This window comes from Gossypium hirsutum, chromosome A06 (genome assembly GCF_007990345.1).
Source record: "Gossypium hirsutum isolate 1008001.06 chromosome A06, Gossypium_hirsutum_v2.1, whole genome shotgun sequence".
NCBI classification, from domain to species: domain Eukaryota; kingdom Viridiplantae; phylum Streptophyta; class Magnoliopsida; order Malvales; family Malvaceae; genus Gossypium; species Gossypium hirsutum.
In genome coordinates this window covers 85,509,504-85,532,716 of record NC_053429.1, presented here as the reverse complement: position 1 = coordinate 85,532,716, position 23,213 = coordinate 85,509,504, and the positions used below count along the sequence as shown (strand labels likewise).

Genomic DNA, 23,213 nt, shown 5'->3' with positions numbered 1-23,213 from the left:
ATGCCTTGACATTAGGGTCATTTGTGTGAGCTAGGGTAAGACATGTTTGGGACATGCATCGGCCACATTATGAGAGCCAGTGTAAGACCATGTTCGGGACATGGCATCGGTATTGAGACGAGGGCTAGTGTAAGACATGTCTGGGACATGTATCGGCCTCGAAGCGTAAGCCAGTGTAAGACATGTCTGGGACATGGCATCGACTTGAGATATGAGCCAGTGTAAGACCATGTCTAGGACATGGTATTGGCACCTTACCCATGTTTTAGGCTTACTAAATAGCCAGTGATATTCCAAATGGTTCAACATTGAATGTTATGTTCTTGAGCAAATGAAGAAAGTATAATCCTGTTTTGAATGGTATAGGTACCTATTTGGTATGTATGAGATATGAGCTCAATATATATAATATGTGACTTGTATGGATGGTAATGAGTAAGTTACACCTATGCCTACTTTAGTGTTATGAGCCTGTTTATTATGAATTGATGTTGTGGTATACTTATTTATATGCGACTTACTAAGCTCTATGCTTACTCCCTTTCCTTTCCATTTCCTTTCAATGCCACCTAACTAGTTCAAGGATCACTGAAAGTCAGAGATATCGATCACACTATCAGTCGAAACATTCAGTATAGTTGGATTTATATTTTTGAATATGGCATGTATAGGACTAGACCTTATTATTTTGTGTCTTTGAGAATTGGCCAAATCTGTTGGCTTGGGATAGATCCCACAATTTGCATTAAGCCTTGAATGATGGCTAATATTCATTTTGTGTTTATAAAAGATGCATCTTCATGGTTGAGTGAATGTCCATTGTGGTTGATTTGATTTTGGAAATTATGCTTGTTTTGGTATTGATATAAAAATAGGTATGCAAGGGTAGAAATAAGGCTTGGTAAATAGCCTTATATTGTCCATGGGTAGACACATGGGCATGTGTCTAGGCTGTGTGTGACACACGGTCAGCCCCATGGGAGTATGTTCTGGTTGTGTGTCCCCTGCACGTAAAAATTTCAAGTCAGTATGCATGATAATAAACACACAGGCAGAGACACGACCGTGTGTCTCAGCTGTGTAAAGGACACGACCTAGTACACGGGCATGTGCCATGGCCGTGTGACATTTTAGGGATGCTGATGTTAGAAACAGAATACCCAGGTTTTTGCACACGGGCTAAGACATGGGCGTATGGTGGCCATGTGAGGGACACGGGCCATTGACACGGGCGTGTGTCAGGCCGTTTGAAAACCCCTGTAGGTGTGAATTAGAATTTAATTCCACACGGGTGTGGGACACAGGCGTGTCCCAAGGTGCTCATACGGCCCATCAGCACGACCATGTCGAAATGATCACACGGGCGTGTTGCCCTTCCATATGGGCATGTGCCCTATTTTAGAGGCAAATTTCTTAAGGTAGTTTAAGGACCCGGAATGGTTCTAAATAGTTTTCAACGGTCGATTTGGGGCTCGTAGGCCCATAATAAGAAGTTTAAAGTAGAAATTGAAAAAGTTTTAATTTAGACCAAGTTTCGGTGACTTGAGACTGTTTGTATGCATGAGATAAAGTTAGGTAATGCCTCATACTCTGACCGGGCGTAGGTTACAAGTATAGGGTGTTACATTTAGTGGTATCAGAACTATGGTTTAGTCGGTTTTGGGACTAACCTAGTGAGAGTACGAGTCTAGTTATACATGCCATAACTATATTTTGATAGTATGACAAATTCTAACGATTATAAATTATGTTTTTATATAGTAACTAAATCCTGATAGAGCTACGGCGGATGACGTGGAAAGTAATGCACCAGCTCCCGTCGAAGGGACCACACTGGTTGAGAGTGAGCCCGTGACTATGGGCCAAGGCGTAGGAGCTAAAGAAGCCTACCTTCGGATGATGGATGCTTGGTACACAAAATTCATTCGTGCAAACCCAAACACTCCACCTCCCGCACCTCCTTCGATTCCTCAGTATGCCCCGGTAGCTCCGCAATGTGCAAATATGGCTAGAGGGAGAAACCTCCAATGGACAAGATTCGAAAGCAAGGCGCCAAGGAATTTTGGGCTAATATAGACGATGACCCGAAGAGGGCAGAGTTTTGGCTTGAAAATACCATAAGGGTATTCGATGAACTGTCATGCACACCTGAAGAGTGCGTAAAGTGTGTCGTGTCGCTCCTATGAGACTTGGCTTATCAGTGGTGAATACTCTCGTGTCAGTCATATTGAGAGAGGGGATCACTTGGAAATTCTTCCAAGAAGAGTTCTAGAAAAAGTATATTATTCAAAGATTCATAGATAAAAAAGGAAGGAGTTTCTAGAGTTAAAGCAAGGTCGTATGTCAGTGATGGAATATGAGCAGGAATTTGTGAGGCTCAGCAAGTATGCACGAAAGTGCGTATCTACAGAAGCCACCATGTGTAAGAGGTTTGAGAATGGCCTCAATGAAGACATCCGAGTGTTTATGGGCATTTTAAAGCTACGGGAATTTGTAGCCCTCGTTGAAAGAGCCTGTAAGGCCGAAGAGCTGATTAAAGAAAGGAGGAAAGCAGCATTTAAGTCGCAGGATTCAAAAAAAGACAGATGGGGAAATCAGCAAAACACAACAGCTAGAGCCCAGACCACTTCGATCACGAGTGTCGACAGTGCTCGACCAAATAAGTCGGAGTGTTCGCATTGTGGAAGACGTCACTTTGGTGAGTGCAGAAGAAACGAAAGGGGCTGCTTCAAGTGTGGGTCACTATACCATTTTATCCGTGATTGTCCTAAAATGAAAGAGAGAGAAAGGTAGCAAGAAGTGAAGGCAAGTAGTGCACCATTGAGGGTAGACCACAAAAGAACCCCGAAAGTGGGGCTAGCAATAGGGATGCGGCAAGAGATACCGCAGTAAGGTTTGAGGGCAGAGCACCTGTAAGGACTTATGCTATATGTGCCCAGGAAGAGGCAGAGTCTACCGATGTGATTATGGGTACTTTTTCTATCCATGATATAACTGTTGCTACTTTAATTAACCCAGGATCTACCCACTCTTACATTTGTATAGAATTGATACCTCGTACAGGCATACTAGTAGAGTCCATTGAGTTTGTGATCAAAGTGTCTAATCCTTTAGGCAAATATGTACTAGTGGACCAAGTGTGTAAAAATTGTCCTTTGAGAGTTAAAGGACATTGTTTTTCGGCTAACTTGATTTTATTTCCATTTAATGAATTTGATGTAATCCTTGGGATGGACTGGTTGACTTCTCATAATGTTGTAGTGGACTGTGGGAGAAAAGTTATTGAGTTGAAATGTGAAGACAAGAATTTTTTTGGGTTGGACCAGATGAATCGGATAAATTGCCCATAATAGTATCGTCTTTGACTGCTGAGAAATATTTGAGAAGAGGATGTGAGGCTTACTTAGCTTCTGTGCTGAATACTCAAGTGTCTGAGTTGAAGATTGAATCAGTGCCGGTAGTCTATGAGTTTACAAACGTGTTCCCGGAAGAGTTACCCAGACTACCTTCAGTGAGGGAAATCGAGTTTAGAATTGAATTGGTCCCCGGTACAATGCCCATCTCGATTGCTCCATATAGAATGGCTCTAACAGAGTTGAAAGAGTTGAAAGCATAGTTGCAAGAGCTAATGGATAAGGGCTTTGCAAGACCGAGTATTTCACCAAGGGGTGCTCTGGTACTTTTCATGAAAAAGAAAGACGGGTCGATGAGATTATGTATCGACTATGGACAGCTCAATAACGTGACCGTGAAGAACAAATATCCTTTGCCAAGAATAGATGATTTGTTCGATCAATTAAAGGGAGCCACTGTATTTTCCAAGATTGATTTGAGGTCTGGCTACTACCAATTAAGAGTGAAAGAGCAAGATGTGCTGAAGACTGCATTTCAGACAAGATACGGGCATTATGAGTTCATCATCATGCCATTTGGTTTGACTAATGTCCCAGTAGTGTTTATGGATTTGATTAACCGCATTTTTCGACCGTATCTAGATAACTTTGACATTGTCTTTATCGATGACATATTGATTTATTTGCGTGATGAGAGCGATCACGCGAAGCATCTGAGGGTTGTGTTACAAACCTTGAGAGACAAGCAGTTATACGCCAAGTTTAGCAAGAGTGAATTTTAGCTTAAAGAGGTCGGGTTCCTAGGACATGTTGTGTCGGGTGACGGGATCCGAGTTGACCCAAGCAAGATCTCGACTATTGTGAAATGGAAATTGCCAAGGAATGTAACTAAAGTTCGAAGCTTTTTGGGTTTGGCCAGATACTACAGATGGTTTGTAAACGGATTCTCTATGATAGCTATGCCAATGACAAGATTACTGCAAAAAGATGTTAAGTTTGAATAGACAGAAAAGTGCCAAAAAGTTTTGAGAAACTAAAGGCTTTATTGATTGAAGCACCAGTGTTAGTGCAAACGGAGTTAGGAAAGGAATTTGTGATATATAGCAATGCCTCTTAGAATGGTTTGGGGTGTGTACTCATGCAAGAAGGTAAGGTTATAGCCTATGCCTCGAGACAACTAAAGCCACACGAGAGAAATTACCTGACCCATGACTTGGAACTAGCGGCTGTAGTGTTCGCGTTGAAGATTTGGAGACACCATTTGTATGGAGAGAACTGTCGAGTATTTACCGACCATAAGAGCTTAAAGTACTTGATAACTCAAAAGGAGTTGAATTTGCAGCAACGCCGATGGTTAGAGCTGTTAAAGGATTACGAGTTGATTATTGACTACCATCCGGGGAAGGCGAACGTCATCACCAATGCATTGAGTAGAAAATCATTATTTGCGCTGAAAGCAATGAATGCCAATATGGCTTTGTCTGATGATGGTTCAGTTCTAACAGAGTTGAGAGCTAGACCGATGTTTCTTTAAGAGATCCGAAAAGCTTAGAAAGGTGATAAGAAATTGCAAGCCAAGAGAATTCAGTGTGAGTCAGGAATTGAATCAGATTTTCGTATTAGTACCGATGGATGCATAATGTTCAAAGACAGAGTTTGAGTACCCAAGAAGAATGAGCTTATTCAGAAGATTCTGAGAGAGGCGCATAATGGTTGTTTATCCGTTCACCTAGGTAATGTGAAAATGTACAACGACCTAAAGAAAATGTATTGGTGGTTGGGTATGAAAAGAGACATTTCTGAGTTCGTCTCCAAGTGCCTAGTATGTCAGCAAGTAAAGGTTGAACATCAAGTACCTTCGGGTCTACTTCAGCCTATCTTGGTCCTCGAGTGGAAGTGGGATCGGATTACTATGGACTTTGTGATGGGCCAGTAACCTCGAAAAAGACAGATGCAGTATGGGTTATTGTGGATAGGCTAACAAAGTCGGCACACTTCATACTTATGCGTACCGATTACTCCCTTAAGAGACTGGTTGACTTGTATATCTCTGAGATTGTGAGACTACACGGGGTGCCCATATCGATTATTTTAGACAAAGACCCGAGATTTACCTCGAGGTTTAGGAAAAAGTTACTAGAGGCATTGGGAACAAAGTTCTGTTTTAGCACAGCTTTCCATCCGTAAACCGACGGACAGTCAGAGAGGGTAATACAGATTTAGAGGACATGTTACGGTGTTGCGTCCTTGAGTTCCAAAGTAGTTGGGAAAAATATCTACCGTTGGTTGAATTCGTCTATAATAACAATTATCAGACAAGTCTGAAAATGGCACCTTATGAGGCTTTGTATGGACGAAAGTGTCAAACGCCCTTATATTGGACTGAGCTTAGAGAGAGTCAGATTCACGGGGTTGATTTAGTCAAAGAGATTGAAGAGATAGTTAAAGTGATTCATAACTGCTTGAAGGTTGCCTCAGATAGATAGAAATCATATGCAGATTTGAAACAAAAGAAAATTGAATTTCAAGTTGGTGATAAGGTATTTTTGAAAGTATCTCCATGGATAAAAGTTCTCAGATTTGGTAGAAAAGGCAAGTTGAGTCCTTGTTTCATAAGACCTTATATGGTTACTGAGAGAGTGGGGCCAGTTGCCTACTAATTGGATTTACAACTGGAATTGGAAAAGATTCACAATGTGTTTCATGTGTCCATGCTACGTCGATATAGATTAGACCCTTCACATGTGATTGAGTCGACAGAGGTTGAGATTCTTCCGGACATGACGTATGGCGAAGAGCCAGTCAAGATTTTAGCCCAGGAAGTCAAACAATTGAGAAGTAAGAGTATACCACTTGTGAAAGTTTTGTGGCATAGACATGGAGTCAAGGAAGCCACATGGTAACCCGATGAGTCTATGAGAGAGCAGTACCCAAACTTATTCGCGGTAAGATTTTCGAGGACGAAAATCCCTAAAACGTAGAAATGTAATAGCCCGACTTAGGGCCTAGTCAGAACAGTGGTCTTGAGACCACAAATCTAAAGTTAAAAATATTATTTTATTATTATTTTGATGTTATAGCATTAATCTATTAGTACATGAAAAATTTGGTAAGTTAATTTTGACGTTTTTTAGCCCAATTACGAAAAAGGACTAAATCGCATAAAGTATAGAAATCCTAAATTGATAGCTAAAGGTGTTATTTTGTTAGAGAACCAAAATTGGGGTCTTTAATGGGAAAATAGACCCTTAATTGATAGTATAGCCAGCCATGATACATAGGGGAGACAATTTTCAAAATTAGATGGAAATTTTGTAGCTTTTTTGACCAAAAAGAAATAAAATAGAAAAAGTTGTCAATTTCTTTTCTTCTCATCTCTTTCCACCAAAAATATCAGCTATGAAAGGGGGCTTGAAAGCTTAAATTTTTCAACAACTTGAAGCACTTGCAAGTAAGTGATTTTGATAGTTTCTTTTAATGATTTTTACATTTTTGGACTCCTTGAAGCATAAGCTTTCAAATGAGGGGTCTATTTTGCAAAATGATTAAGAGTTTAGGGTTTTCCCATGAATAGATTTGTAGTGTTTTCTAAGTTTTTATGGAAGAAAATGAGTCCTAGTTGTGTCATAAACAACTTTTGTGAAAGGTGTTAGCTTGAAAACACCTAAAGGGACTATTTTGCATTAGTTGCAAAATAAGTGATAAGTGTGTGAAATAGTGAGAATTTGGGGTTGCTATAAGAGTAAAAAGAGTTCGGCTAGGCTTGAAATACGAATAAATTCGATAAAATCAATTTTTGATCATAGGGGCAAAATGGTCATTTTTTCAAGGTTTAGAGGCAGAATGGTCATTTTACCTAATACGTGAATTTTTGGATTGCCTGATTTCATTTAGTGACTAAATGAGTGTATTTTTCTAATATAGATCAAGATTTTCCAAATCTGAACCTAGATCGGGGGAAAGCCAAGCAAATCGACTAAACCGACTAGTTGTGTGTATTTTGTAATCCGATGCAAGTTGTATATAAATAATACAACAAAATTGCTAATGTAGGTGTTGAATTGCATTTAAATTTAATATAGCATGAATTTCTTGATTGTGGAATTGAGAAAGCATGATGATAATAGAAATAGTAGAGTTCTCGTTGAACATAGGAAATAAACTGGAAATTCATGTTGTGACATTGGGGTTACTTGTGTGAGCTAGTGTAAGACATGTCTGAGACATGCATCGGCCACATTATGAGAGCCAGTGTAAGACCATGTCTGAGACATGGCATCTATATTGAGACGAGGGCTAGTGTAAGACATGTCTGGGACATGCATCGGCCTCGAGGCATAAGCCAGTGTAAGACATGTCTGGGACATGCATGGGCTACAAGATGATAGTCAATGTAAGACCATGTCTAGGACATGGAATCGACTTGAGATATGAGCCAGTGTAAGACCATGTCTGGGACACGGCATTGGCACCTTACCCATGTTTGAGGCTTAATGAATACCCGGTGATATTCCAAATGGCTCAACGGTGAATGTTATGTTCTTGAGCTAATGAGGAAAGTATAACCGTGTTGTGAATAGGTACCTAATTGGTATGTATGAGATATGAGCTCAATATATATAATATGTGACTTGTATGGATGGTAATGAGTAAGTTACACTTATGCCTACTTCGGTGTTATGAGCATGTTGATTATGAATAGATGTTGTGGTATACTTATTTATATACGACTTACTGAGCTCTATGCTTACTCCCTTTCCTTTCCATTTCCTTTTAGTGCTGCCTAAGTAGCTCAAGGATCACCGGAAGTCAGAGATATCGATCACACTATCCACCGAAACATTCGGTATAGGTGGATTTATATTTTTGAAGATGGTATATATAGGGCTAGACCTTATTATTTTGTGTCTTTAAGAATTAGCCAAATGTGTTGGCTTGGGATAGGTCCCACATTTTGCATTAAGCCTTGAATGATGGCTAACATTCATTTTGAGTTTATAAAAGATGCATCTTCATGGTTGAGTGAATGTCTATTATGGTTGATTTGATTTTGAAAATTATGCCTGTTTTGGCATTGATATAAAAATAGGTATGCAAGGGTAGCAATAAGGCTTGGTAAATAGTCTTATATTGTCCATACGGGTAGATGAATGGGCATGTGTCTAGGCCGTGTGTGACACACGGTCAGCCCCATAGGCATATGGTCCCGACGTGTGTCCTCTGCACCTAAATATTTTAAGTCAGTATGCATGATAATAAAAACACGGGCAGAGACATGACCGTGTGTCTCAGCCGTGTGGAGGACACGGCCTAGTACACGGGCATGTGCCATGGCCGTGTGACATTTTAGGGATGCTGACATCAAAAATAGAATACCCAGGTTTTTGCACATGGGCTAAGACATGGGCATGTCCTGGCCATGTGAGGGACACAGACCATTGACACGATCGTGTGTCTGGTCGTGTGAAAACTCTTGTAGGTGTGAATTTAAATTTAATTCCACATGGGTGTGGGACACAGGCGTGTCCCAGGGTGCTTAGGTCGTGTGAGTCACAAGGACCATCAGCACAACCATGTCGAAATGATCACACGGGCGTGTGCCCTATTTTTAAGGCAAATTTCTTAAGGTTAGTTTAAGGACCCGAAATGGTCCGAATAGTTTTCAACAGTCGATTTGAGGCTCGTAGGCCCATAATAAGAAGTTTAAAGTAGAAATTGAAAATTTTTTAATTTGGACCAAGTCTCGGTGACTTGAGACTATTTGTATGCATGAGATAAAGTTAGGTAATGCCTCATGCTCCGACCTGGCGTAGGTTACGGGTATAGGGTGTTACAGTGGGAGTGAGAAACTATTCCTTCGTGAGGCCTTCACCTCCGTATGGGATAGTGGATTGCTTTCGGAATACATCTGCACCTATGTCTTCATGAGATTTTCATCTCCGTATAGCCATAGGGAAATGTATTCCCCTGAACTGAATTTGGTATGTATGAGCCTATAATGGGTGAGGATTGAGGAAGCTGCTGGTTTAGGTACCCTTTACTTTAGAACCAAACCGCGTATATTGAGCCTTAAGAGGCTACCCTAGGTAAAACCATACCAAACCCTAGTGGTCACCCGAATAGGTGCTCTATTTATTTCTTTCTTACTTGCTTTTGCTTTGTACTAACCTATTTCATTTTATTTTGGGTATGATTGCATTGCATTTTCATCAAAGAAAAGAGGTGTTGATTCACATTCAGTTGCTAAATAGAGAGCTTGTTATGGAAATTAGATTTTTTGATAAAGTAGAAGACAATACGGCCGTCCGAATATGGTCCGAGAAAACACGAGAGAAAGGTGATAGTCCGAGGAGTACATGACTTTGGTTCGTTGCCCAAAAATTCAAGCTTACAAAGATTATTCAAGAGATGTCAACATCCTGACTTCTTAAAGAAGCTAACGAGCCTCACGGGGATGAGTGAGTAATGGGTCACAGCCTAGATCAAGAAAAAAGAAGCTAGTAGAGGCACCCATTGGAAAGTTCGCGAGATTTGATCTTAACATTTGGATATGAAGGAAAGGATCAATGTCTTCGCCTGGAGTATGAGGGAAAGGTCGTATATGTATCCATTCTATGTAAAGAAATTTGTTTTCTGGAAAAGTTGTTCTAATATAATTGAATCAAAATCAACGCCTCTTTTTTGCATTCATTTCATCATTAGCATTGCATTGCCCAACTCTGGTTGCACTAACACTAGGGCTTCAGTCAATAAAGTCTTTAATTGCTCAAAACTCTGTTGGCACTTTTCTACCCATTCGAACTTGACATCTTTTTGCAACATTCGTGTCATCGGGGTAGCTATCATAGAGAATCCGTTTACAAACCGCCTATAGTATCTAGCCAAACCCAAAAAGCTTCGGACCTCTGTCACATTCTTCGGCAGTTTCCAGTCAACAATAGCCGAGATTTTGCTTGAGTCAACTCTAATCCCATCACCCGAAAAAATATGTCCTAGAAATCCAACCTCCTTAAGCCAGAATTTGCTCTTACTGAACTTGGCGTACAATTGTTTGTCTCTCAGGGTCTGTAATACACTCCTCAAATGCTTAGCGTGCTCACTCTCATCATGCGAGTAAATCAGTATGTCATCAATAAAGACCACCACGAATTTATCCAAATACAACTGAAAAATGAGGTTCATCAAATCCATAAACATCATCGGGGCATTAGTTAAACCAAAGGGCATGACAGGAACTCATAATGCCCGTATCTTGTTCGAAACGCAGTCTTTGATACATCTTGTTCTTTTACCCTTAACTGGTAGTATCCTTACCTTAGGTCAATCTTGGAAAATACAGTGGCTCCCTTTAACTGATTAAATAGTCATCGATCATTGGAAAAGGATACTTGTTCTTCACTATTACCTTATTGAGCTATCTATAGTCGATACATAACCTCATCGACCCATCTTTCTTTTTCACAAAGAGCAACGGAGTACCTCACGAGGAAAAACTCGGTCTCACAAAACCCTTGTCAGTTAAATCTTGTAGTTGAACTTTCAACTCCTTTAACTCCGTAGGAGCCATCCTATACGGAGCAATCGAGATAGGTGTCGTACGATGGCCAACTCGATTCCAAACTCAACTTCCCTCACTGGAGGTAATCCGGGTAATTCCTCCGGGAACACATCTACAAACTCACAAACCACTGTTACTGATTCAATCTTCAATTCAAACACTTAAGTATTCAGCACAAAAGCGAGATAAGCCTCATATCATTTTCTCAAATATTTCTCAGCCGTCAAATATGATACTATTACAGGCAAATTGTCTGACTCATCTGGTCCAACTCAAAGAATATTCTCGTCTTCACATTTCAACTCAATAACTTTTCTCCCACACATTACAGCAAAACAGGCTTTTAGCGGCCCTTTTAGCGGCGTTTGAATAGAAAACGCCACTAAAGATTGCGCATTAGCAGTGCTTCCCACAAAACGCCGCAATAGATCGAGCATTAATAGCGTTTTTAAGAAAGCACCGCTATAGGTCAACCTATAGCGGCGATTCCTTAAAAATGCAGCTAAAAGATACAGCCGAACGTCGTCATTTATATTGAGCTTCCGTGGCATTAGCAGCACTTTCCTAAAAATGCCACAATATATCGAGAATTAGCGGGGTTTTTAGGAGAGCGCTGCCAAAAGATTAAGCTGAACGACGTCGTTTAAGTTGAGCTTCCGTGGCATTAGCAGTGCTTCCCTAAAAATGCCACAAAAGATCGAGCATTAGCGGCGTTTCTAGAAAAGCGCCGCTATAGGTCGACCTATAAAAAACGCCGCTAAAAGATTAAGCCACGTGGTTTATTTTGAGCTACAGTGGCATTAGCGGCACTTTCTTAAAAACGCCGCAATAGGTCGAGTATTAGCGGCGTTTTCAAGAAAGTGCCGCTATAGGTCGATATATAAACGCCGTTAAAAGATTAAACAGAACGACGTCATTTTATTTTGAGCTTCAGTGGCATTAGTGGCGCTTTTTAAAAAAGTGTCGCTATAGATATAAACTATTTTAAGGTTTATGGATTATGGGTTTAGGGATTATAGGTTTAAAGGTTGGGGTTTAGGGTTGATGGGTTATGTTGTATGATTTAGGGTTTTGGGGATTGTAATTAAGAGTTTAGGGTTTAGATTAATTAGTGTTTTTTAATTTATATATTAAATAATCTGTTATATAATTGTAAAAGAGATAATATTCATTTTAATTTATTAAAATTATAAAAAATTATTTATTGAAAAATAATTAAATAAAGTAACAGATTGATATGGATAGGTAACTATCTATTTTGGATAGGACCAAATTATAACAAATTAAATAAGGTCTTATTTTTATTTTGAATTCGATTTTATTTTGATCATATCTGAAACCAACTTTATAAACAATATAAATTAACTACACCATTCACTTAGCTATAGGAAAGTTAATTTCATTTTAGTTACTTAATTATGAAAAGTTACACTTTGATAACTAAACTATTTAGAAGTTTTCATTTAATTAAGTTACGAGGCTGTTAAAATCAATGTTATGGCTTTCTTTAGTCCCTAACCCCTAACCACTTAAATTAATAACCCTTTAAACCCCAAACCCTAAATCCCAATCATAAACCCATAAAATTATAAACACTAACTAATAACCCATTCAACATCAGACCCTAAATCTCAAATCATAAACCCTTAAAACTCTAAACAATAAACCCTAACCCCTACACCGTAAACCCTAAATCTTAAATCATAAACCCTTAAAAATCCAAACACTAAACCCTAACCCTTAAACCCCAAACCCTATCATAACCTCTAAACACATAAACTATAGACCCTAAATTCTAAACTCTAAATTATAAACCATAAATCATAAAGTCTTAAACCATAAACCCTAAATTCTAAAAAATAAATTTCATATGGATATTAAGTATATATATAGATATTAATGTAAGAGCAAAAAACAAAACACAAACAATAAAAAATGAATAAAAAAGTGAAATGGCAAAATGATTGCAAAACGTTGCCATTTTAAAGCTTTGTTTTAGTGGCGTTTTGGGTAAGACGCCGCAAAAGGATAGCTTTTAGTGGCGTTTTTACAAAAAAACACCGCAAATATGTTTTAAGAGTCTTTAAAACGCTGTCATTTTTTTCTTCTTTTTAGTGGCACTCTTACTAAAAATCCACAAAAAAGACGTCCTTAGCAGCGTTTTTACAAAAAACACCGCTAATATGTTTGAAGAGAGTGCAAATGCTGTTGTTTTTGTTTGCCAATTACTAGCATTTTTACTAAAATGCCGCAAAGATATTTTAAGCCTGTTCAAAACACTGCCATTTTTGTCTACTTTTTAGTGGCATTTTTTATAAAATGCCACAAATATCGATTATGAGTAGCCAAAACGTTGTCGTTTTATCTGTGTTGGTGGCACTTTTGATAAATGCCGCAAGGCTCAATTAAATTTCACTTAAACGGCGTTGTTTGTTTAGCCCTGAATTTCCTTAATTTTCCCCTAAATCAGATAACCCTGATTCATTCCCAATTTCCCAATTTATTTTCTACCATTTTCCCCCAAAATCATTTTACCTCGATTTCATGTAGCTCTAGTTTCCCAATTTCCCAATTTATTTTCTCCCATTTTCCCCAACAGTGTCTTCCCCAAATTAGTTTCCACAATTTCCCAAACCCCAACTGATTGAAATCCCTAATTTCTGAAATTCGTTTTCTCTCCGGCAAATACTTTTCTCTCTGTCATAGCCTCTTTTCTCTGCCGCTGCCCTGGAATTTTGAGTGCTATAGGTATTTCTGTCACAACCTCTTATTTTGTGAGTTTTGGGTTTGGGTTTATGTGCGTTTTGGTTTCCTATAGGTAATGAATAAATATGATGAATTTGTTAAAAATATGAATTGGGTTTATGTGCATTTTTTGCGTTTTTTTACATTTGTACAACAATGGATGATGTTTATCAAAAACCAACACAACACTGTTTAATCTACTCCACGTTTTGGTCTCAATGTTCATGGACTGTGCACCAATCACATTTCTCAAATTGTTGAAACTTTTTAAAACAATAACATCTGTGTCGATACAAACGCCGCCATATTTGTATAACAAGACCAATCGAATGAGTAGATTAGACAGGTTTTGTCCTAAAGAAACCTGACCTGGATTGATATTACCTGTCTTTAATTGATTAAACCATGTTTCTGCATATGTGTGCTTGAATATAGAATCAAAATCAGGACTTACAGTAATTAAATTAAACCCCATGTTTAAAAATGGTTTTAAAACATCATTTCCTTTTGAGGAATCTAATGAAGTGGATACAACGACAAGACAAGCTTTGGGGTTTGATTTGAACACACTTTCAATGACAAGTAATTCTCTATGACAAGTAAATGTACTCAATGAGAATGAGAAATTATAAATTTTCAAGGTTCTAGATGTTAGCGACTGCAAATCATCATGTTGATCATTTATAATTATATTGTATCTTTGAATACAAAATTTTCTTGGAAGCATAGATAAGTATAAACTCTCAATGATAATGTAATCAAACTTCAACTCCTGTAAGTTGACATTGTTTCACCTATGAGATGTAGCTATAGCAGTGATATCAACCTACATGAAAAAGTAGCACTAATTTGTAAGGATATGGAGTTCCCCATTGAGATAGGAGAACAATGATAAGCTATTGCATTCTCTAATTTTGTTTTGAATATATTAGAACAAAGGGCTATATAAAATATAAGTGCAAAAATTCTTTTAAAATCATGGAAGCTGAGAAGTTTGAAGCAATTTTTGGATGAAATTGTGACAAATCATAAAGTTATTGAGATTCGAATTTGGCTGGAGGGATTCCTGCTCAGCTGGCAAAATTTGGCAAATTTGGTAGCTTTCATACACTAAAGCAATACACAGAAAGCCTAGATAGCCAAAAGGTTAGTTAATCTTTTATTTTTTTTTCATTTTTTAAATTACTATTCTTATTTATCCTTACATTATTTTTTAATTTCATGGTTGTTCATTGTTTGCAGGTGTAATTTAATTTGCCATCCAATTTAATCGACTCTACCTTCCAGTTTACAATTTCTAAGAGGTATGTATATTTAATTTGTCATTGTTTTCCTCTACAATACATAGATATAATAATACCCAAATTTAGAGGTCATCAAGTACAAAACTTTGGTTCATCAAAATTTATCATATATACCTTTCTCAGCCTTGAGATTAAAATCGACACTTTCTAGAAATCACACACATGTTTGCACATGTACACCAACTTCCACTTCATTTGCCTCGCTTTGCTTAGGGATCTTTGCTACTGGTTCAAATGCCTATGTTCTTAATTACATTAATACTATAAAAGGAATCATTTCTGCTCAATTTGCAACCTTTTAATAATATTATACCTATCTACATGTATGCTTGCCATATGAATTTTTTCTACCCTATTTTTGTAATTTGTGATTTAATATTTCTATATTTCTATGACGATTTTTAATAAATTTAATTATTAGTATAATATGTCCCATCTCCTATACATTTATTTAATAAAATACTTTATATATTTTTATAATTAAGTTAAAATTATTATTGAAATATTCTCGTCCGTTTTATCACAAATATTATCTTTCGTTTTATCATTTAAGTTAAATTTTTTATTCAAAATATATCATAGCCTTTAAGTTAAATACGGATGTTCACACAATGTTTTAACATGTACTTAAGAAAAGATGACTTGAAAAATATAAATTAAATTAAGTGTGGACTATTATACATCTATATTTTAACTGCACATGTGATTTGTCAAATAAAAGCGAAACATGTCTATATAAAGACTATAGTACATGTCATGAATGATAGTGTTAGTCGATAATGCCATTACCATATTAAAACAAGGTTCAATCTTATAATAATTTGGATTAATTTATTTAAATATTATTTAATTAAAATAATTTATTTAAATATTATTTAATTAAAATAATTTTTTTCCATATGATTTTCCACATCATCAAATTTTATTTTTATTATTTATTTTTTATGGAACAAAGTTAACATTTCATCTTATACGATTTTCAACTTTTTATACACAATTTTTTAAATTACATATTTTGGATTAATTTATTTAAATATTATTTAATTAAAATAAATTTTATTTTCCATATGTGATTTTCCACATCGTCAAATTTTATTTTTATTATTTATTTTTTATGGAATAAAGTTGACATTTCATCTTATACGGTTTTCAACTTTTTAATCACAATTTTTTAAATTACATATTTTGGATTAATTTATTTAAATATTATTTAATTAAAATAAATTTTATTTTCCATGTGATTTTCCACATTGTCAAATTTTATTTTTATTATTTATTTTTTATGGAACAAAGTTGACATTTCATCTTATACGGTTTTCAACTTTTTATACACAATTTCTCTTAAATTACATATTTTGGATTAATTTATTTAAATTTTATTTAATTAAAGTAATTTTTTAAAGGGAAATAATATTTATCTTAATGTTAAATATATATCATATAATAACTTACATAAATATATATCATATCATAACTTACATAACTTATATACCTTACAAAATACATAAATATATATCATATAATAACTTATATACCTTACATAATACATAAATATATATCATATCATAACTTACATAATACATAAATATATATCATATCATAACTTACATACCTTACATAAATGTATATCATAACATAACTTATATAACTTACAAAACTTACTTAACTTACGTAATACATAAATATACACTTGAAAATCCCGCAACTTGGCTGAATTAGTTTACACCCATTAGATAATTTATACTTGATATATATTATCTATTTTAGTAAACGCAATTTATTGTCAACTTTAGACTTCAAGAACAACAAAATGGATAGGAGTTGGATGAATTTGTCAAGGGTAAGCAACGACTATCGAAATGGAGTACAAACTTTCCTAAATTTTGCATTTCAAAATGCAAGCCAAGAGAATTTGATTTTTTTCTCGTGTAAGAGGTGTGGCAACATCAATTGGCATTTTCGTGAAGTTGTCTATGAACATTTAATTGTTGATGGCTTTATTCAGGGGTATAAAAAATGGATTTTCCATGGAGAGTGTACATCTAGTGGAACTTCTTCAACAATTAATCTGACTTATCCTGATACTGCTTACCATCAGTATGTTAGACAAGATAACATGGAAGGTATGTTGCGGGATGCATTTAATATGCACAGTCATGGTGAGCAACCGTTTCCACCTGACTTTATTGCATCCGATGATTGTAATATTGGTGGAAATGTTTTTATCGAAACGGGAACAATTGCACCTGATGAGGAGCCAAATGAAGAAGCGGCGAAGTTCTACAATTTACTTAATGAAATGAATGAATAACTTTACGAGGGATCAAAATATTCAAAATTGTCTTTCTGCATTCGTCTATTTCATTTAAAATGTTTGGGAGGGTGGATCAGAAACTCTTTTACAATGCTGCTAGAGTTTCTGGGAGAGATGTTTCCATTTGCAAAAATCCCTCAGTCCTGTTAAGATATGAAGAAACTAATAAAAGATTTAGGCCTTGGGTACGATAAAATTCATAGTTGCCCAAATGACTGCATGTTGTACTGGGTTGATCAGAAAAACCAACAGTCTTGTCATGTTTGCGGTAAGTCTCATTGGATGAATAGGAATACAGAATATATGAATACGGACGAAGGTGGGGCACAGTTAAGAAAGAAGTCAGTCAAGGTTTTGCGATATTTTCCTCTAATACTAAGACTTCAAAGGCTTTTCATGTCGTCAAAGACAGCTGATTCTATGAGGTGGCATAATGATGAACGAACCGATGATGGATTATTAAGGCATCCTGCTGATTCTTTAGCTTGGAAATTGTTTGACTGTAAATTTCTAAGCTTTGCAAGCGATCCTCAGATTGTGAGACTTGGGCTAGCAGCTGACAACTTTAATCCTTTTAAAATCATGAGTACTTCGTACAGTACTTGACCTATAGTGCTTGTTCCTTACAATTTGCCTCCATGGATTTGCATGAAGCAATCTTCTTTTATATTATCTATGATATCCCTGGAGAGAAAGGTCTCGGAAATGATATTAGCATTTATTTGCAGCCACTTATTAAAGAGTTAAAACAATTATGGTCGAGGGTTGAGACATATAATGTATTGAGAAAGGAGAACTTCAATTTACGTGTAGCTTTGTTATGGACAATTAATAATTTCCCAGCTTATGCCTATTTATCTGGTTGGAGCACCAAAAGACGTTATGCTTGTCATTGTTGTGCTGCGCAAACATGTTCAAAATGGTTATATAATTGGAAAAGTTCTCTTATATGGGGCATCGTTGGTGGCCGGATGGAAATCATAGATTTAGATTTCAGAGGACTTTATTTGACGGTATTAAAGAGTTTAGAGAAGCTCCTGAGCAGAACATTAGATTTGAAATCTTGTTTATGTTAAAAGATATGGATTTCAGTTATGGGAATATGAATCAACCATCCAACATACAAACAAAGAGAAGATCGAGGGACGAATCTGATGATGAATTTGATGAAGAGGATGATCCTAATGAGGTGAACTTGTGGAAAAAAAAAGAAGTATTTTTTTTAGTTGCCTTATTAGGAGCATCACATTTTACGATACAATCTTGATGTCATGCATATTGAGAAGAATGTTTGCAAGAACATCATCGGGACAATTTTGAATGTTGATGGAAAATAAAAAGACAATCTTCAGAGTCAACTTGATTTAGTTGACATGGGAATTCGGTGTGATCTTTATCCCAAAGTACTTTCGAATGGGAACTATCGATTGCCGCCTCCAATTTTTGCAATGTCGAAGGAAGAGAAAGAAGTATTCTGCACGGTGTTGAAGGATATAAAGGTCCCAGATGCATATACATCAAATATATCTCGATGTGTGAGTCTTAAAGATTGAAGACTATATTCTTTAAAATCACATGATTATCACATCTTGATGTAAGATTTACTCCCACTTGCTTTGTGATGCTGTATGTCAAAAAAGGTTACGTCCTGTATAATTGAACTTTCCAATATAATGAAAGCTATTTGTGGCAAAGTTTTGGATGTTGAAGAACTTAAGAAAGTACAGGATCGAGCTGCTTTGACTTTATGCAATTTGGAGAAGATCTTTCCACCTTCATTCTTCACTATTATGGTGCACTTGGTAATCCATCTCCCTCGTGAAGCAATAATTGGTGGACCGGCTTTCTATCGATGGATGTATCCTATAGAAATGTGTTAATTTATTTGTAAAGTATTCATTCATTCACCTCTATACATTTAGTCACAACTTTTGATAATGTTGTCTATCGTGTTTAGGTTCCTAAGAAAATTGAAGTCTTATTGTCAAAATAATCGTTATCCAGAAGGATCAATTGCTGAAGGCTACTTGGCGGAGGAGTGTATGACCTTCTGTTCTAGATATTTAGAAGATGTTGAAACAAGATTGAATAGACCAAGTAGAAATGCTGGGCTCAATGATCCCAGCTTTGCCAAAACTTATTTATTTCAAAGTTATGGAGAACCAATCGGTAAAGTTGAAATTGCAGAATTAGATGAAAGATCTTGGGTACAAGCACATAGATATGTTCTTTTTCACCACGATTCAATTGAACCATTACGCAAGTAAGTTCTAGAATATGATAAATATTCATCTTTTTGATTTGTTTATTTTCTAACCAACTAAACCTCTTTTTAACATAGTGAGTACAAACAAATCTTGAGATCTCGTTCACGCTCCCGAAGATTAGAACAACGAGAGATTAATAAGTTATTCACAGAATCTTTCCATGAATGGTTAAGCCAAACGGTATGCAACTCAACCTTTTATTGACAAATAATAATGTTTTCTCATAACATTTATAATTACTCAATTTACTTTCGATTCAATAGGTTAGGAGTGGGAAGGACGTTAATGACGAAGTTAAATGGCTTTCCCAAGGCCTGAATAGAGTAGTAAAAAGATATAATGCCCTCATCATCAATGAATTCAGATTTCATACAAAATATCGCGAGAAATTGAGGAGAACTCAAAATTGTGGAATAGTTGTTAATTCTTCAATTACAAGTTATGCTAGTGCTAGTGACAGTAATCCCGTTGAGGGAAATGTGGAGTATTACAGACTTCTTACTGATATTATTGAGTTAGATTACTATGGAAAATGGAAAGTTGTCTTATTTCGATGTGATTAGGTTGATGTTAATACTGCTCGCGGAATTAAAAACGATCAATTTGGTTTTACAATGGTGAATTTCTCTCGATTGATTCACACTGGAGAACAATTGATAGATGAGCCGTATGTATTTTCTTCTCATGTGAAACAGGTTTTTTACTTGAAAGATCCAACTAGTGAGGGTTGGTACGTTGTACTCTGAAACACCCCTAGAGACTTGTTTGACATGGGTAATGGAAGTAGAGATGACATCGTCGAAAGATCAGAAACTTTGCCTTTTCCAGAACAAAACTTAAATGAAAATATCCCTAGTACTAGTACACAATTTCAATGGGTTCGTCAGGATGTGAATGAAGATATTTACAAATTATGATGTAGTAAGATTTTACGATTTTTTAGTTATATGTAATATTATAATTTTAATCTTGCTCATGTTATATAATTTAACTATTTTATATGTACTATTATTGTTGTAATTTGTTACTAAAATTTCAACTATTTTATGTGTATTGTAGGAAAAATGCGTAGAAGAAGATTACAAGATTTAAGTATTGTCTAGAATACTCCAAATTAGGAAAAAGCAAATAGTGAACAACAAACAGTTATTGGATCTTCGAATGTGCCGGAGACACTTAACGAGTAATGTTAGGTTTATTTTACATGTGTGTTGACTTTTATTATTGATTTATTTTTCAATTTTAATATAAATAATAATATATAATTTTTCAGCTGAAAGTGGTGGGACACGCAGAGGTCAGGGACATATGCTACTTAAAGATTTATACTACTTAAATCCTGTCGAGCGTGTCAAAGTAAGTAGAAACAGTCATGGTCAGCCTGTTGGATCTAAAGCACGACTTTTAGCAGGCTATTTGGGCATTATAGCACAAAATTCCAATATGTTTCCCATCAACTACGAATCATGGCATCACATGCCTGATAGCGACAAAAATCAAGCTCTCGATAATATTAAGGTAACAAAACGTGAATGTAATTTATAATACTTTGGTTTAAGTTTCATTTATATTTACATTCTAAACTTGTATTTTTTTAGGAGAGATTTGATTTAGAGGTCTCAGATGACTATATCAAGAAGGCATTGGGTAAAAAATTGCAAAATGTCCCACCGAGAATGCTGAGATACCAATGGGGAGATGCGGTTAGATTCTAGAATTCAAAGAAAAGATAGGTATTACGTACTTCCAAATTCTTATAAATTTTTCATTATATAGTGTTTACTATATACGTAATAATAATTTCATTATGTAGGACCGTGAACGAGTTGGAACAAGTAGCAGGCAAAAACAAAAATTCACGCACATGGCAGGGTCGAGAAGTTTTGCTTCTGTAGCTGAGGCTGAGGTATTATGAATTTATTAATTCTATCAAATATTAATGACTTTCTACTATTAAATGATATTTTTACTATTATATTATAGGAAGTCTCGTCTGGTCAAAAAGTGGACTCCTTCAGCTTTTTAAGATTACGCATAGGAAGAAAGATGGATCTCCTATGACATCCGAAGCTGGAGAAATTATGGTATATTTACTTAATAAAATTTAATTTATTATAAATATTTATAATGTTTAATTATAATGGTTTAATTCGTCGTTAGTAGTTTTAAATAATGTTAAGTTATGTTGCATTCATTTTTATTATATATTTCGTTTCTAACTCTTTCATTAATTTATTAGGAGAAACTAAAGGAGAAGAAGGCAGAGTATGAAGTGATTGCTTCGACTGATAGTTCTGCTAATCTTGAGAACATTGATAACAGAATTATTACTGAAGTTTTGGGTCCTGAAAAGTATGTTCAGGTTTGATTTCAAGGATCTGGTGTTACCCTGACCCAATATTTTGGATCTAGCTCCCAGTAATACATGCCTTCCGAGAGTCAAGCTCAAGCTGAAGTTCAGAGGTTAAGAGACCAGATAGCTCAGATGCAAGCAAGCACAGTTGAGCAAATTGCTGAGGTTGAAAGAAAATATGAAGAACTCCAGCAACAACTTAGAGCGGATGTAGTAGGGAGGGAGGCAGAGGCAGCAGAGTAGAGCAGAAAGTACGATGAGCTCCAGCTACAGCTTCAGCATATGATGAAGATGTTTCAGCAGTCGCAAAAGCCGCCATCTTAGACATTTGTTTTCTCATTGTAAGAATATTTTTAACATTGTCACATTTAACATTATTGGAAGAATATTTCGAGTTATACTTCATTTATTAATTTACATCACATATCTTTCATTGAATTTGAAGTATCATTTAGATTTAACGTTTTTTGTTTTATTGTTTATGATACAATTGTTGTTTTTGGTTGGATTTCATGCTAAAAGCCATGGCCTTTAGCGGTGCTTCCCCCACAAACGCCGCTAAAAACGAGGACTTTTAGCGGCGCTTCCACCACAAACGCCGCTAAAATCCATGACTTTTAGCGGCTCTTCCCCCACAAACGCCGCTATAAGCCATGAATTTTAACGGTGCTTCCCCCACAAACGCCGTTAAAAGTCATGATCTTTTATGGCGTTTTTTTCAAATAAATGCCGTAAATTTTTGCGGCATTTCCTATAGCGGCATTTTTTGCAGTGCTTGTGAAATCGGCACAAATAGTTTTAGTGACACTTTTAAGTCTGTTTTCCTATAGTGACAGTCCACTACAACACTATGAAAAGTCAACCAATCCATCCCAAGGATTACATCAAATTCATTAAACGGCAATAACATCAAGTTAGCCGAAAAATAATGACCTCTAATTGTCAATGGACAATTTCTACACACTTGGTCTACTAACACATATCTACCCAAGGGATTGAACACTCTTATCACAAATTCAGTGGACTCTACTATCATGCTCATTCGAGGTATCAATTCCATACAAATATAGGAGTGGGTAGACCCCGGGATAATTAAAGCAATGCCAGATATATTATGGATAGTAAAGGTACCCGTGATCACGTCAAGAGACTCTGCCTCTTCACTGGCACAAATAACGTAAGTCCTTGCAAGCACTCTGCCCTCGACCTCACTGTAACATCCCTTGGCGTACCTCTGCTAGTAGCCCCACTTCTAGAGTTCTTTTGTGGTCTACCCCTCAATGGAGCACTACTTACCTTCGCTTCTTACTTTTTCTCCC

The 23,213-nt window shown here is 36.2% G+C and overlaps 2 long non-coding RNA genes across 2 annotated transcripts; both read left to right on the top strand.

Moving 5' to 3' along the window:
* Positions 1-13,357: 13,357 nt before the first annotated feature.
* Positions 13,358-20,975, top strand: LOC107961733 (uncharacterized). Its single transcript, XR_001701397.2, has 4 exons — positions 13,358-14,802; positions 14,899-14,960; positions 20,601-20,724; positions 20,815-20,975. It is a non-coding gene; the product is annotated as an uncharacterized lncRNA (long non-coding RNA).
* Positions 20,976-21,134: 159 nt separating this feature from the next.
* LOC107963380 (uncharacterized) lies at positions 21,135-22,331 on the top strand. Its single transcript, XR_001701889.2, has 4 exons — positions 21,135-21,274; positions 21,355-21,447; positions 21,525-21,625; positions 21,781-22,331. It is a non-coding gene; the product is annotated as an uncharacterized lncRNA (long non-coding RNA).
* The last annotated feature ends 882 nt before the right edge of the window (positions 22,332-23,213 follow it).